General features: G+C 43.0%; 8 non-coding genes and 1 pseudogene across 8 annotated transcripts; all 9 read left to right on the top strand.

Annotated features, from left to right (window-relative positions):
• The first annotated feature begins 4,663 nt into the window (after nt 1-4,663).
• LOC141185792 (U2 spliceosomal RNA) lies at nt 4,664-4,833 on the top strand (annotated as a pseudogene).
• A 1,121-nt stretch (nt 4,834-5,954) lies between these two features.
• LOC141186369 (U2 spliceosomal RNA) lies at nt 5,955-6,145 on the top strand. Its single transcript, XR_012260654.1, has one exon. It is a non-coding gene; the product is annotated as a U2 spliceosomal RNA (small nuclear RNA).
• Nucleotides 6,146-7,266: 1,121 nt separating this feature from the next.
• On the top strand, nt 7,267-7,457 carry LOC141186368 (U2 spliceosomal RNA). Its single transcript, XR_012260653.1, has one exon. It is a non-coding gene; the product is annotated as a U2 spliceosomal RNA (small nuclear RNA).
• A 1,122-nt stretch (nt 7,458-8,579) lies between these two features.
• On the top strand, nt 8,580-8,770 carry LOC141185330 (U2 spliceosomal RNA). Its single transcript, XR_012260003.1, has one exon. It is a non-coding gene; the product is annotated as a U2 spliceosomal RNA (small nuclear RNA).
• A 1,121-nt stretch (nt 8,771-9,891) lies between these two features.
• On the top strand, nt 9,892-10,082 carry LOC141186367 (U2 spliceosomal RNA). Its single transcript, XR_012260652.1, has one exon. It is a non-coding gene; the product is annotated as a U2 spliceosomal RNA (small nuclear RNA).
• A 1,121-nt stretch (nt 10,083-11,203) lies between these two features.
• On the top strand, nt 11,204-11,394 carry LOC141186366 (U2 spliceosomal RNA). The gene has a single exon (XR_012260651.1). It is a non-coding gene; the product is annotated as a U2 spliceosomal RNA (small nuclear RNA).
• A 1,120-nt stretch (nt 11,395-12,514) lies between these two features.
• Nucleotides 12,515-12,705, top strand: LOC141186365 (U2 spliceosomal RNA). Its single transcript, XR_012260650.1, has one exon. It is a non-coding gene; the product is annotated as a U2 spliceosomal RNA (small nuclear RNA).
• A 1,118-nt stretch (nt 12,706-13,823) lies between these two features.
• On the top strand, nt 13,824-14,014 carry LOC141186364 (U2 spliceosomal RNA). The gene has a single exon (XR_012260649.1). It is a non-coding gene; the product is annotated as a U2 spliceosomal RNA (small nuclear RNA).
• A 1,120-nt stretch (nt 14,015-15,134) lies between these two features.
• LOC141186363 (U2 spliceosomal RNA) lies at nt 15,135-15,325 on the top strand. Its single transcript, XR_012260648.1, has one exon. It is a non-coding gene; the product is annotated as a U2 spliceosomal RNA (small nuclear RNA).
• Nucleotides 15,326-15,441: the final 116 nt, after the last annotated feature.

The following is a 15,441-nucleotide window of genomic DNA, read 5'->3' as shown; positions in this document are numbered from 1 at the left end:
AAGTGGTAAGCCATGGAAAAGTTATGAATGAGTGCGGAGTTTGGGCGTGTAAGTGGAAATTTACGGTGACATGTATTAAGGACCCTTCAAGTCCGGGGGGTATAAGACTTCCCCCAGCACGTTTTAGAATTGGAAACACGAATGGTGACCTCTTTTTTAATGGGATGCCAGCATTCTGTAGGAAATGCAAAAAATACGGCCATTCTAACTGTGACATTACTTGTGTAGCCTGTGGGAGCAAAGACCATAAAACTGAAAATTGTACAACTGGAATTTTTTGTAGCAACTGTGTTTCCAGAGGTCATGCTTTTTCTCATTGTCCTTTTAGGAATACCTCAAAGAGAGCTCAAGCTGGGCAAACAGAGAGACCTTCACCCCCTGAACCAGAAAAGCCCTCACCCCCTGACCAACCCTCGGCTGGTTCGGACAAGCCCGCGGAGGAGAATGAGGGGGAGAGTATGGAAATACCGACCGAGGATGGTGAGCCATGGTGTACTGTTGGAAACTCGAAGCAAAAGAGGGAACGGCGTGGTAACCCACAAACAGAAACCCCTGCGGAGGGACCGAGGGTGGGTGCTACAGGCCAATCCTCACCTTCGAATCCTCCTGGGAATACTCAAGGGCGCGAACAGTCTGGGCCAAAAAAACGCAGGTTGCACGGAGTGGATAGGGCACCTAAGGAAGTACCCCCACCGGAACCCCCGGATGGAAGTGGGAAACCTCAAACGGTGCCTTTACAGGGTGAGGAGGTTGCCAATGTCCCACCCCCTTCAGAAATGGAGGGGGAGATGGAGATGGCTAACTCAGTGATCCTGGAAACTCCTGAAAATAAGTGGTCAACGTCTGAGACGCATGTGCTCGATACGATTCCCCCAGATGGTGCCTCGATAGGGGTCCAAATGGGGGTTCGTGAGCAAAGAGGCAGGCAATACGACCAAGCAGAGTTGGACAGAATGGAACAAGAGTATATCCTGGGAGGTCTACGGTCTGGGACACTAACAGATGAGGAGTCCTCCGTGACGGGCTCTCTGTTGACGATCAATGATCCCTCATCTCCTGGAATAGAAATATAAACCAGCTGAGGTAAGAGTTTGAAAGAATGCTAAATTTCCTTTTTTTCTCTTATGGCAGGGATTAGTGGTTTTTCTCTTAACGCTAGAGGGTTGAAAACTAAGACCAGAAGAGTTGCTCTCTTTGATTTTTTATCCTCTCTAACAGCTACAGTTTTCTTTTTACAGGAATGCTGCATCCCACACAGTTTAAATTATACAGAATATGAGACTGATTGGGCACATGGACCCTCAGTATGGTCAGGATCAAACGGGTCCAGGTCAGCAGGGGTCGCCATTCTTTTTAAAGGGAATGTTTTTATTGACTCTGTTCAAGAGGTTTTACCAGGTAGAATTTTATTAGTAAAAGCTTTTATTGATGGTTTTAAATGGCAATTTTTAAACTTTTATGGAGCCACAGATAAGCAAGAAAGAGCTGATATGTTGAATATGTTACCCTTATTTATTAATGATTCTGTCCCTCTTATTTTATCAGGAGATTTTAACTGCATTTTAGGTGGAGAAAAAAGGTTCTCAAGCTCCACAAGTAGGAATTATGATAAAACGTCTTTTATGTTAAAAAATGTCATACAAGATTTTAATTTAACAGATGTTTTTAAGGAGTGTAATAAAGACTTGCCTGCAGAGGAATGGGTAACCTGGAGCAACGTGAATTGTAGCTCCAGGATTGATTTTATTTTCTGCTCTAAAAATGTATTGCCTTTTAAATGTGAGCTTTTATCTAATGTTTTTTCTGATCACAAACTTTTATCCTTTTATGTGAAATGTAATGATTTTAAGAAAAAAGGAAAAGGTACCTGGAAGTTAAACATTTCCCTTTTAGAAGACCCCCAAGTTTTATCTGATTTTACTGAATTTTATTTACATTTTAAAAAAATAAGAGACCCCCATATCCCTATAAGTAGGTGGTGGGAAAAGATGAAAAAGAACATAAGAGATTTTTTTATGAAGGTTGGGGTCCAGAAAGCTAGAGAGAAAAGAGAATTTTATTGGCAACTCAACACTAGATTGGAGACCTTATATAAATTGAAGAGCCATGAGATTGAAGTAGATAAACAAATTAGTGACTTAAAAAGTGAAATTCAGCATACCTTGGAACAGAGAGGTAAAGAGTTAATTTTCCATGCAAAGGTCCAACATGTTGAAAATAATGAAACCTGTTCACGATATTTTTTTAAATGTATGGTGAAAAATCGTGTTTTTATTGAATCAATGGAAGGTAAACAAGACATAGAGGGTGTTTTAGCTAAAGTGCATGAATTTTATTCCGAGCTTTTTAACACAAAATCTGTTGATGACCATTTTATGAAAAGTACTTTGGATGAAATTACAACTGTTTTAGACCCTGTCTCACAAGATGTTTTATTACAGAGTCTAACTGAAGATGAGATATCTGAGACCATAAGAAGCTTTAAGTCTGGTAAAGTACCGGGGCCTGATGGTATACCCATAGAATTTTATAAGGTTTTTTATGATATTTTACAGGAGGATTTATTTTATGTTTTTAGTGAGGTTTTAATACAAAAACCCTACCGAACTCCTGGAAGAAAGGTGAGGTCTCCCTTATATACAAAAAGGAAGACAAAACGCAACTAAGAAATTGGAGACCTATCACCCTTCTAAATTGTGATTACAAAATAATGGCAAAAATTTGTGCAAATAGACTTAAAAAGGTAATAGGTAACATAATCCACCCAAACCAAGTGTGTGGCATACCAGGAAGGAGTGTTTGGGAAAATTTGAATCTAATCAAAGATGTAATAGATGACACAAAGTCGAGGGGAAATAAGCTGGCGGTCCTGTCTCTCGACTTTGAAAAAGCATTTGATAGAGTGTCACACCAATTCCTTTTTAATGTTTTAGCTAAAATGGGTATACCAGAAGGTTTTTTATGCTCTCTCAAAGCATTTTATCATGGTTGCACTAGTAAGGTTTTAGTAAATGGTTTTAAGACAAGTGATGTGTTTTTAAATTCTGGTGTAAAACAAGGTTGCCCTCTGTCCCCCTTGTTATTTATTTGTGCCCTTGAACCCCTACTCAGTGTCTTAAGGAGAGACAAGCAAATCCGAGGCGTCCATTTGCCAGGTGGGGGAGGGCTAGAAGCAAAAGTTACTGGATATATGGATGATGTAGCCATAACATGTAAAGATGCCCTGTCTATCCGGAAAACACTACGGCAAGTGGAATACTTCTGTGGTGGATCTGGTTTTAAAGTAAATTTTAATAAAAGCTGTATTTTAAATGTGGGGAATATGATTTTAAATGATGTACCGGTTCCTGAATGTGACTCTGTAAAGATTCTAGGTGTGATTTTTAACGAAACAAACAAAGGTAAAGAAAGCTGGGATCTTGTGGCACAAAAGGTAAATCAAAAACTATGTATGTGGAGGTTGAGGAAATTAACAATGGAAGGGAAGGTACTAGTTATAAAAATGGTAATTGTGCCTTTGTTATTGTACTTAAGTTTGGTGTCCCCCCCCCCCCACACATACCTTTACGAAAATAATCAAAGCTTGTTTCACTTTTTTCTGGAGCTCCAAGATGGAGAAATTGAAAAGAGAGTTAGTGGTCAAGCCTAAAGAGAAAGGCGGTAAAGATTTCCCCGATTTTAGAGCTTTTGTTTTAATAAGATTTTTTGTTTTATGTTTTAATGCACTGTCGAAAAATAGTTATTGGTCATATTTTATCCGTTTTAACACAGGTTATTTTATGAAACGTCATGGATGGTTTGAAACAGTTTAAAGTTCCCCATATGCTCTTAATACACCAGAAAGCTATAAGATTTTAGGAACTATTGTAAACACGTATGACTTAAAAGGGAAAAGTGCAGAAGACTTAAGAGATAGCAAAATGATTTTAAATGGTTTCAAACAAAAGGAATCAATTGTACAGATTGGGAATTTTAATGATAATAAATGTACTGACATATGGAAAGTTATTAATGAACCCTATCTTTTTAATTCCCAGAAGGACCTGGCCTGGAGCTGTGTGCATGATTGTCTTCCATGTCGGGCATTCCAACACCGAAGAGGACTCGTGAGAACTGCCAGATGTCCAAGACAAAGATGCCTCGGAGATGAGACTGTTTTACATGTTTTATGGACTTGTCACTTTGCACGACAAACATGGACTACAATATTTCCCTTGCTTCAAAAAATGACAAACATTAAGGATCTTACTTTTGAAACTGTCTTATTTGGTCGTGTGGAGTGCCCCAACGCCAGCAAGAGGATCATCGCATGGAAGACAATCAGTACCATCAAAGAAGCTCTATGGAAGGCCAGGAACATCCTTCTTTTTAAACACGATGTTTTATCTGTGAAAGATGTTTTAGAGTTGGCTTTCAGTGAAATGTATATGTATTATTTATTGGATAAAAAGAGAAATGTAATTTTATCAAAACAATGGCTGGTAAAAGAATGGAACACAGCAATCTAAACACATTGTCTGTATTTTAATGTAATTTTATTGCCTTATTGAACTGAAATCAATTTATGTACGAATGTATTTTAAAATGTAATGATTTTATGTTCATATCTAATGTATTGTAATTAAGTTTTATCCAATAAACGGGTGTGCCTATGTTTGGGTACATTCCAAGTCAAAAAAATCTGTTCTTATCAGTTTAATATCTGATACGTCCCCTATCTGGGGACCATATATTAAATGGATTTTTAGAACAGGGAGATGGAAAAAGAGCTTGCTCTGTCCACTCCACGCATTGACCTGGTATTGCAGTATCTCCAGGACCGGTGCACCCCTTCTTTAATGCAGTTTCTAAAATCAGAAAGAATTGAATTCAATGCTTTTTGTTCATTTTGCTTGTTTGTCGGATTTTGGGATGGACTCTTTGGCTTTGCTTTTCTTCTCCTCATTGGATTTTTCATGTTAAAAGTTGCAGAAGCCAGATGACAAGCTCATTTTGGTTCAACTTCAGCAACTGTGCATTGCATTGCCATGTAATGTAATGTAATGCAATGCTATCTATCTAGCTCTCCCTCTATACTTCCTTTTGGATAAACAGACATATTAGGCAAGCATTTTGGAGCTTTCACCTAAATAACTACAGGTGGTGAGATAAGCTGCACAATATAATTGACCTTTCAGTATATTGTTGCACACACACCATCTATTTAGCAAATGCCCTTGTTATCAACAGCAGCCTTTTAAACTCACCTGAGCTAACAGGTATGTGAGCTGGTTACTCTGCTGCGCTTAAAATTTCTTTTTTGGTTTGCTACAATGCCTTTTCTGAAACGTTGTCTCCCTCTGCTGGAACACTGACTTCTTTCATTTAATGCCTGCAGACTATAAAAGAGAAACCAACCCAAAAAGTTTGGTTGATTAGTCTGTGGCATTCTTTTAAACTGTTGCTTATGGCGGTCTCTGTGAGCTTCTCAGTGACATTCAGCCATCCAGGTATCCCGCCTGCAGTAGACGGAATGTGGCAATGGAACGCTGGCTGCGCGTGTCATAATAGGCTCTGAGCCTTTATATACCTGCGCACAGCAGCAGCCACCTTCAGTCTGCTGCTGGACAGCCAGCAGCAGCAGCAGCAGGAGAGGTAATTAATCAGCAACCCTCCTGCTAAGGGTAGACAGCTGCTCGTTCCACCCCCCCCCCCGCCTTAATTGGTTCTCCTACCTTCCAACGGTGTTGAAGCGGGTGGGAACAGCCGGGGGTTGAGGGTACTGTGCTAAAAGAGGTGGAGTTATGCAGATCTAAAACGCGTGGATTGCAGCAGCAGCAAGCCGAAAAGTGCAGGCATGTGAGGGATCTAGAGGTTGACAGCATGTCTTCTTAAGGGGAGTCCAGGTGGCCATCTCCACAAATGGACTTTTCAGAATCCTTCGGTGGCACCGTAGTCGGAAACCAATTCTGGTTATCGCTTCTCGGCCTTTTGGCTAAGATCAAGTGTAGTATCTGTTCTTATCAGTTTAATATCTGATACGTCCCCTATCTGGGGACCATATATTAAATGGATTTTTAGAACAGGGAGATGGAAAAAGAGCTTGCTCTGTCCACTCCACGCATTGACCTGGTATTGCAGTATCTCCAGGACCGGTGCACCCCTTCTTTAATGCAGTTTCTAAAATCAGAAAGAATTGAATTCAATGCTTTTTGTTCATTTTGCTTGTTTGTCGGATTTTGGGATGGACTCTTTGGCTTTGCTTTTCTTCTCCTCATTGGATTTTTCATGTTAAAAGTTGCAGAAGCCAGATGACAAGCTCATTTTGGTTCAACTTCAGCAACTGTGCATTGCATTGCCATGTAATGTAATGTAATGCAATGCTATCTATCTAGCTCTCCCTCTATACTTCCTTTTGGATAAACAGACATATTAGGCAAGCATTTTGGAGCTTTCACCTAAATAACTACAGGTGGTGAGATAAGCTGCACTATATAATTGACCTTTCAGTATATTGTTGCACACACACCATCTATTTAGCAAATGCCCTTGTTATCAACAGCAGCCTTTTAAACTCACCTGAGCTAACAGGTATGTGAGCTGGTTACTCTGCTGCGCTTAAAATTTCTTTTTTGGTTTGCTACAATGCCTTTTCTGAAACGTTGTCTCCCTCTGCTGGAACACTGACTTCTTTCATTTAATGCCTGCAGACTATAAAAGAGAAACCAACCCAAAAAGTTTGGTTGATTAGTCTGTGGCATTCTTTTAAACTGTTGCTTATGGCGGTCTCTGTGAGCTTCTCAGTGACATTCAGCCATCCAGGTATCCCGCCTGCAGTAGACGGAATGTGGCAATGGAACGCTGGCTGCGCGTGTCATAATAGGCTCTGAGCCTTTATATACCTGCGCACAGCAGCAGCCACCTTCAGTCTGCTGCTGGACAGCCAGCAGCAGCAGCAGCAGGAGAGGTAATTAATCAGCAACCCTCCTGCTAAGGGTAGACAGCTGCTCGTTCCACCCCCCCCCCCGCCTTAATTGGTTCTCCTCCCTTCCAACGGTGTTGAGGCGGGTGGGAACAGCCGGGGGTTGAGGGTACTGTGCTAAAAGAGGTGGAGTTATGCAGATCTAAAACGCGTGGATTGCAGCAGCAGCAAGCCGAAAAGTGCAGGCATGTGAGGGATCTAGAGGTTGACAGCATGTCTTCTTAACGGGAGTCCAGGTGGCCATCTCCACAAATGGACTTTTCAGAATCCTTGGGTGGCACCGTAGTCGGAAACCAATTCTGGTTATCGCTTCTCGGCCTTTTGGCTAAGATCAAGTGTAGTATCTGTTCTTATCAGTTTAATATCTGATACGTCCCCTATCTGGGGACCATATATTAAATGGATTTTTAGAACAGGGAGATGGAAAAAGAGCTTGCTCTGTCCACTCCACGCATTGACCTGGTATTGCAGTATCTCCAGGACCGGTGCACCCCTTCTTTAATGCAGTTTCTAAAATCAGAAAGAATTGAATTCAATGCTTTTTGTTCATTTTGCTTGTTTGTCGGATTTTGGGATGGACTCTTTGGCTTTGCTTTTCTTCTCCTCATTGGATTTTTCATGTTAAAAGTTGCAGAAGCCAGATGACAAGCTCATTTTGGTTCAACTTCAGCAACTGTGCATTGCATTGCCATGTAATGTAATGTAATGCAATGCTATCTATCTAGCTCTCCCTCTATACTTCCTTTTGGATAAACAGACATATTAGGCAAGCATTTTGGAGCTTTCACCTAAATAACTACAGGTGGTGAGATAAGCTGCACAATATAATTGACCTTTCAGTATATTGTTGCACACACACCATCTATTTAGCAAATGCCCTTGTTATCAACAGCAGCCTTTTAAACTCACCTGAGCTAACAGGTATGTGAGCTGGTTACTCTGCTGCGCTTAAAATTTCTTTTTTGGTTTGCTACAATGCCTTTTCTGAAACGTTGTCTCCCTCTGCTGGAACACTGACTTCTTTCATTTAATGCCTGCAGACTATAAAAGAGAAACCAACCCAAAAAGTTTGGTTGATTAGTCTGTGGCATTCTTTTAAACTGTTGCTTATGGCGGTCTCTGTGAGCTTCTCAGTGACATTCAGCCATCCAGGTATCCCGCCTGCAGTAGACGGAATGTGGCAATGGAACGCTGGCTGCGCGTGTCATAATAGGCTCTGAGCATTTATATACCTGCGCACAGCAGCAGCCACCTTCAGTCTGCTGCTGGACAGCCAGCAGCAGCAGCAGCAGGAGAGATAATTAATCAGCAACCCTCCTGCTAAGGGTAGACAGCTGCTCGTTCCACCCCCCCCCCCCGCCTTAATTGGTTCTCCTCCCTTCCAACGGTGTTGAGGCGGGTGGGAACAGCCGGGGGTTGAGGGTACTGTGCTAAAAGAGGTGGAGTTATGCAGATCTAAAACGCGTGGATTGCAGCAGCAGCAAGCCAAAAAGTGCAGGCATGTGAGGGATCTAGAGGTTGACAGCATGTCTTCTTAACGGGAGTCCAGGTGGCCATCTCCACAAATGGACTTTTCAGAATCCTTGGGTGGCACCGTAGTCGGAAACCAATTCTGGTTATCGCTTCTCGGCCTTTTGGCTAAGATCAAGTGTAGTATCTGTTCTTATCAGTTTAATATCTGATACGTCCCCTATCTGGGGACCATATATTAAATGGATTTTTAGAACAGGGAGATGGAAAAAGAGCTTCCTCTGTCCACTCCACGCATTGACCTGGTATTGCAGTATCTCCAGGACCGGTGCACCCCTTCTTTAATGCAGTTTCTAAAATCAGAAAGAATTGAATTCAATGCTTTTTGTTCATTTTGCTTGTTTGTCGGATTTTGGGATGGACTCTTTGGCTTTGCTTTTCTTCTCCTCATTGGATTTTTCATGTTAAAAGTTGCAGAAGCCAGATGACAAGCTCATTTTGGTTCAACTTCAGCAACTGTGCATTGCATTGCCATGTAATGTAATGTAATGCAATGCTATCTATCTAGCTCTCCCTCTATACTTCCTTTTGGATAAACAGACATATTAGGCAAGCATTTTGGAGCTTTCACCTAAATAACTACAGGTGGTGAGATAAGCTGCACAATATAATTGACCTTTCAGTATATTGTTGCACACACACCATCTATTTAGCAAATGCCCTTGTTATCAACAGCAGCCTTTTAAACTCACCTGAGCTAACAGGTATGTGAGCTGGTTACTCTGCTGCGCTTAAAATTTCTTTTTTGGTTTGCTACAATGCCTTTTCTGAAACGTTGTCTCCCTCTGCTGGAACACTGACTTCTTTCATTTAATGCCTGCAGACTATAAAAGAGAAACCAACCCAAAAAGTTTGGTTGATTAGTCTGTGGCATTCTTTTAAACTGTTGCTTATGGCGGTCTCTGTGAGCTTCTCAGTGACATTCAGCCATCCAGGTATCCCGCCTGCAGTAGACGGAATGTGGCAATGGAACGCTGGCTGCGCGTGTCATAATAGGCTCTGAGCCTTTATATACCTGCGCACAGCAGCAGCCACCTTCAGTCTGCTGCTGGACAGCCAGCAGCAGCAGCAGCAGGAGAGGTAATTAATCAGCAACCCTCCTGCTAAGGGTAGACAGCTGCTCGTTCCACCCCCCCCCCCGCCTTAATTGGTTCTCCTCCCTTCCAACGGTGTTGAGGCGGGTGGGAACAGCCGGGGGTTGAGGGTACTGTGCTAAAAGAGGTGGAGTTATGCAGATCTAAAACGCGTGGATTGCAGCAGCAGCAAGCCGAAAAGTGCAGGCATGTGAGGGATCTAGAGGTTGACAGCATGTCTTCTTAACGGGAGTCCAGGTGGCCATCTCCACAAATGGACTTTTCAGAATCCTTGGGTGGCACCGTAGTCGGAAACCAATTCTGGTTATCGCTTCTCGGCCTTTTGGCTAAGATCAAGTGTAGTATCTGTTCTTATCAGTTTAATATCTGATACGTCCCCTATCTGGGGACCATATATTAAATGGATTTTTAGAACAGGGAGATGGAAAAAGAGCTTGCTCTGTCCACTCCACGCATTGACCTGGTATTGCAGTATCTCCAGGACCGGTGCACCCCTTCTTTAATGCAGTTTCTAAAATCAGAAAGAATTGAATTCAATGCTTTTTGTTCATTTTGCTTGTTTGTCGGATTTTGGGATGGACTCTTTGGCTTTGCTTTTCTTCTCCTCATTGGATTTTTCATGTTAAAAGTTGCAGAAGCCAGATGACAAGCTCATTTTGGTTCAACTTCAGCAACTGTGCATTGCATTGCCATGTAATGTAATGTAATGCAATGCTATCTATCTAGCTCTCCCTCTATACTTCCTTTTGGATAAACAGACATATTAGGCAAGCATTTTGGAGCTTTCACCTAAATAACTACAGGTGGTGAGATAAGCTGCACAATATAATTGACCTTTCAGTATATTGTTGCACACACACCATCTATTTAGCAAATGCCCTTGTTATCAACAGCAGCCTTTTAAACTCACCTGAGCTAACAGGTATGTGAGCTGGTTACTCTGCTGCGCTTAAAATTTCTTTTTTGGTTTGCTACAATGCCTTTTCTGAAACGTTGTCTCCCTCTGCTGGAACACTGACTTCTTTCATTTAATGCCTGCAGACTATAAAAGAGAAACCAACCCAAAAAGTTTGGTTGATTAGTCTGTGGCATTCTTTTAAACTGTTGCTTATGGCGGTCTCTGTGAGCTTCTCAGTGACATTCAGCCATCCAGGTATCCCGCCTGCAGTAGACGGAATGTGGCAATGGAACGCTGGCTGCGCGTGTCATAATAGGCTCTGAGCCTTTATATACCTGCGCACAGCAGCAGCCACCTTCAGTCTGCTGCTGGACAGCCAGCAGCAGCAGCAGCAGGAGAGGTAATTAATCAGCAACCCTCCTGCTAAGGGTAGACAGCTGCTCGTTCCACCCCCCCCCCCGCCTTAATTGGTTCTCCTCCCTTCCAACGGTGTTGAGGCGGGTGGGAACAGCCGGGGGTTGAGGGTACTGTGCTAAAAGAGGTGGAGTTATGCAGATCTAAAACGCGTGGATTGCAGCAGCAGCAAGCCGAAAAGTGCAGGCATGTGAGGGATCTAGAGGTTGACAGCATGTCTTCTTAACGGGAGTCCAGGTGGCCATCTCCACAAATGGACTTTTCAGAATCCTTGGGTGGCACCGTAGTCGGAAACCAATTCTGGTTATCGCTTCTCGGCCTTTTGGCTAAGATCAAGTGTAGTATCTGTTCTTATCAGTTTAATATCTGATACGTCCCCTATCTGGGGACCATATATTAAATGGATTTTTAGAACAGGGAGATGGAAAAAGAGCTTGCTCTGTCCACTCCACGCATTGACCTGGTATTGCAGTATCTCCAGGACCGGTGCACCCCTTCTTTAATGCAGTTTCTAAAATCAGAAAGAATTGAATTCAATGCTTTTTGTTCATTTTGCTTGTTTGTCGGATTTTGGGATGGACTCTTTGGCTTTGCTTTTCTTCTCCTCATTGGATTTTTCATGTTAAAAGTTGCAGAAGCCAGATGACAAGCTCATTTTGGTTCAACTTCAGCAACTGTGCATTGCATTGCCATGTAATGTAATGTAATGCAATGCTATCTATCTAGCTCTCCCTCTATACTTCCTTTTGGATAAACAGACATATTAGGCAAGCATTTTGGAGCTTTCACCTAAATAACTACAGGTGGTGAGATAAGCTGCACAATATAATTGACCTTTCAGTATATTGTTGCACACACACCATCTATTTAGCAAATGCCCTTGTTATCAACAGCAGCCTTTTAAACTCACCTGAGCTAACAGGTATGTGAGCTGGTTACTCTGCTGCGCTTAAAATTTCTTTTTTGGTTTGCTACAATGCCTTTTCTGAAACGTTGTCTCCCTCTGCTGGAACACTGACTTCTTTCATTTAATGCCTGCAGACTATAAAAGAGAAACCAACCCAAAAAGTTTGGTTGATTAGTCTGTGGCATTCTTTTAAACTGTTGCTTATGGCGGTCTCTGTGAGCTTCTCAGTGACATTCAGCCATCCAGGTATCCCGCCTGCAGTAGACGGAATGTGGCAATGGAACGCTGGCTGCGCGTGTCATAATAGGCTCTGAGCCTTTATATACCTGCGCACAGCAGCAGCCACCTTCAGTCTGCTGCTGGACAGCCAGCAGCAGCAGCAGCAGGAGAGGTAATTAATCAGCAACCCTCCTGCTAAGGGTAGACAGCTGCTCGTTCCACCCCCCCCCCGCCTTAATTGGTTCTCCTCCCTTCCAACGGTGTTGAGGCGGGTGGGAACAGCCGGGGGTTGAGGGTACTGTGCTAAAAGAGGTGGAGTTATGCAGATCTAAAACGCGTGGATTGCAGCAGCAGCAAGCCGAAAAGTGCAGGCATGTGAGGGATCTAGAGGTTGACAGCATGTCTTCTTAACGGGAGTCCAGGTGGCCATCTCCACAAATGGACTTTTCAGAATCCTTGGGTGGCACCGTAGTCGGAAACCAATTCTGGTTATCGCTTCTCGGCCTTTTGGCTAAGATCAAGTGTAGTATCTGTTCTTATCAGTTTAATATCTGATACGTCCCCTATCTGGGGACCATATATTAAATGGATTTTTAGAACAGGGAGATGGAAAAAGAGCTTGCTCTGTCCACTCCACGCATTGACCTGGTATTGCAGTATCTCCAGGACCGGTGCACCCCTTCTTTAATGCAGTTTCTAAAATCAGAAAGAATTGAATTCAATGCTTTTTGTTCATTTTGCTTGTTTGTCGGATTTTGGGATGGACTCTTTGGCTTTGCTTTTCTTCTCCTCATTGGATTTTTCATGTTAAAAGTTGCAGAAGCCAGATGACAAGCTCATTTTGGTTCAACTTCAGCAACTGTGCATTGCATTGCCATGTAATGTAATGTAATGCAATGCAATCTATCTAGCTCTCCCTCTATACTTCCTTTTGGATAAACAGACATATTAGGCAAGCATTTTGGAGCTTTCACCTAAATAACTACAGGTGGTGAGATAAGCTGCACAATATAATTGACCTTTCAGTATATTGTTGCACACACACCATCTATTTAGCAAATGCCCTTGTTATCAACAGCAGCCTTTTAAACTCACCTGAGCTAACAGGTATGTGAGCTGGTTACTCTGCTGCGCTTAAAATTTCTTTTTTGGTTTGCTACAATGCCTTTTCTGAAACGTTGTCTCCCTCTGCTGGAACACTGACTTCTTTCATTTAATGCCTGCAGACTATAAAAGAGAAACCAACCCAAAAAGTTTGGTTGATTAGTCTGTGGCATTCTTTTAAACTGTTGCTTATGGCGGTCTCTGTGAGCTTCTCAGTGACATTCAGCCATCCAGGTATCCCGCCTGCAGTAGACGGAATGTGGCAATGGAACGCTGGCTGCGCGTGTCATAATAGGCTCTGAGCCTTTATATACCTGCGCACAGCAGCAGCCACCTTCAGTCTGCTGCTGGACAGCCAGCAGCAGCAGCAGGAGAGGTAATTAATCAGCAACCCTCCTGCTAAGGGTAGACAGCTGCTCGTTCCACCCCCCCCCCCACCTTAATTGGTTCTCCTCCCTTCCAACGGTGTTGAGGCGGGTGGGAACAGCCGGGGGTTAAGGGTACTGTGCTAAAAGAGGTGGAGTTATGCAGATCTAAAACGCGTGGATTGCAGCAGCAGCAAGCCGAAAAGTGCAGGCATGTGAGGGATCTAGAGGTTGACAGCATGTCTTCTTAACGGGAGTCCAGGTGGCCATCTCCACAAATGGACTTTTCAGAATCCTTGGGTGGCACCGTAGTCGGAAACCAATTCTGGTTATCGCTTCTCGGCCTTTTGGCTAAGATCAAGTGTAGTATCTGTTCTTATCAGTTTAATATCTGATACGTCCCCTATCTGGGGACCATATATTAAATGGATTTTTAGAACAGGGAGATGGAAAAAGAGCTTGCTCTGTCCACTCCACGCATTGACCTGGTATTGCAGTATCTCCAGGACCGGTGCACCCCTTCTTTAATGCAGTTTCTAAAATCAGAAAGAATTGAATTCAATGCTTTTTGTTCATTTTGCTTGTTTGTCGGATTTTGGGATGGACTCTTTGGCTTTGCTTTTCTTCTCCTCATTGGATTTTTCATGTTAAAAGTTGCAGAAGCCAGATGACAAGCTCATTTTGGTTCAACTTCAGCAACTGTGCATTGCATTGCCATGTAATGTAATGTAATGCAATGCTATCTATCTAGCTCTCCCTCTATACTTCCTTTTGGATAAACAGACATATTAGGCAAGCATTTTGGAGCTTTCACCTAAATAACTACAGGTGGTGAGATAAGCTGCACAATATAATTGACCTTTCAGTATATTGTTGCACACACACCATCTATTTAGCAAATGCCCTTGTTATCAACAGCAGCCTTTTAAACTCACCTGAGCTAACAGGTATGTGAGCTGGTTACTCTGCTGCGCTTAAAATTTCTTTTTTGGTTTGCTACAATGCCTTTTCTGAAACGTTGTCTCCCTCTGCTGGAACACTGACTTCTTTCATTTAATGCCTGCAGACTATAAAAGAGAAACCAACCCAAAAAGTTTGGTTGATTAGTCTGTGGCATTCTTTTAAACTGTTGCTTATGGCGGTCTCTGTGAGCTTCTCAGTGACATTCAGCCATCCAGGTATCCCGCCTGCAGTAGACGGAATGTGGCAATGGAACGCTGGCTGCGCGTGTCATAATAGGCTCTGAGCCTTTATATACCTGCGCACAGCAGCAGCCACCTTCAGTCTGCTGCTGGACAGCCAGCAGCAGCAGCAGCAGGAGAGGTAATTAATCAGCAACCCTCCTGCTAAGGGTAGACAGCTGCTCGTTCCACCCCCCCCCCGCCTTAATTGGTTCTCCTCCCTTCCAACGGTGTTGAGGCGGGTGGGAACAGCCGGGGGTTGAGGGTACTGTGCTAAAAGAGGTGGAGTTATGCAGATCTAAAACGCGTGGATTGCAGCAGCAGCAAGCCGAAAAGTGCAGGCATGTGAGGGATCTAGAGGTTGACAGCATGTCTTCTTAACGGGAGTCCAGGTGGCCATCTCCACAAATGGACTTTTCAGAATCCTTGGGTGGCACCGTAGTCGGAAACCAATTCTGGTTATCGCTTCTCGGCCTTTTGGCTAAGATCAAGTGTAGTATCTGTTCTTATCAGTTTAATATCTGATACGTCCCCTATCTGGGGACCATATATTAAATGGATTTTTAGAACAGGGAGATGGAAAAAGAGCTTGCTCTGTCCACTCCACGCATTGACCTGGTATTGCAGTATCTCCAGGACCGGTGCACCCCTTCTTTAATGCAGTTTCTAAAATCAGAAAGAATTGAATTCAATGCTTTTTGTTCATTTTGCTTGTTTGTCGGATTTTGGGATGGACTCTTTGGCTTTGCTTTTCTTCTCCTCATTGGA

This window comes from Phyllobates terribilis, unplaced genomic scaffold (genome assembly GCF_046119375.1).
Source record: "Phyllobates terribilis strain yellow unplaced genomic scaffold, ASM4611937v1 Scaffold_40__1_contigs__length_11209783, whole genome shotgun sequence".
In the NCBI taxonomy this organism is placed as follows: Eukaryota; Metazoa; Chordata; class Amphibia; order Anura; family Dendrobatidae; genus Phyllobates; species Phyllobates terribilis.
This window is presented reverse-complemented; position numbering and strand designations above follow the sequence as displayed.